The sequence below is a fragment of the Salvelinus alpinus genome, chromosome 29, assembly GCF_045679555.1.
Source record: "Salvelinus alpinus chromosome 29, SLU_Salpinus.1, whole genome shotgun sequence".
Classification (NCBI taxonomy): Eukaryota; Metazoa; Chordata; class Actinopteri; order Salmoniformes; family Salmonidae; genus Salvelinus; species Salvelinus alpinus.
In genome coordinates, this window is record NC_092114.1 from 41,862,107 (window position 1) to 41,862,436 (window position 330).

A 330-nucleotide genomic window follows, 5' to 3' on the forward strand; every position below is an offset into this window, starting at 1 on the left:
AGAGAGAGGGCGCGAGAGAGAGAGAGAGAGAGAGAGGGCACGAGAGAGAGAGAGAGGGTCGCGGGAGAGAGAGAGGGTCGCGGGAGAGAGAGAGAGAGGGCACGAGAGAGAGAGAGAGGGCACGAGAGAGAGAGAGAGAGAGAGAGAGAGGGCACGAGAGAGAGAGAGAGAGCACGAGAGAGAGAGGGCACGTGAGAGAGAGAGAGAGGGCACGAGAGAGAGAGAGAGAGGTCGCGGGAGAGAGAGAGAGGTCGCGGGAGAGAGAGAGGTCGCGGGAGAGAGAGAGGTCGCGGGAGAGAGAGAGGTCGCGGGAGAGAGAGCACGAGAGAG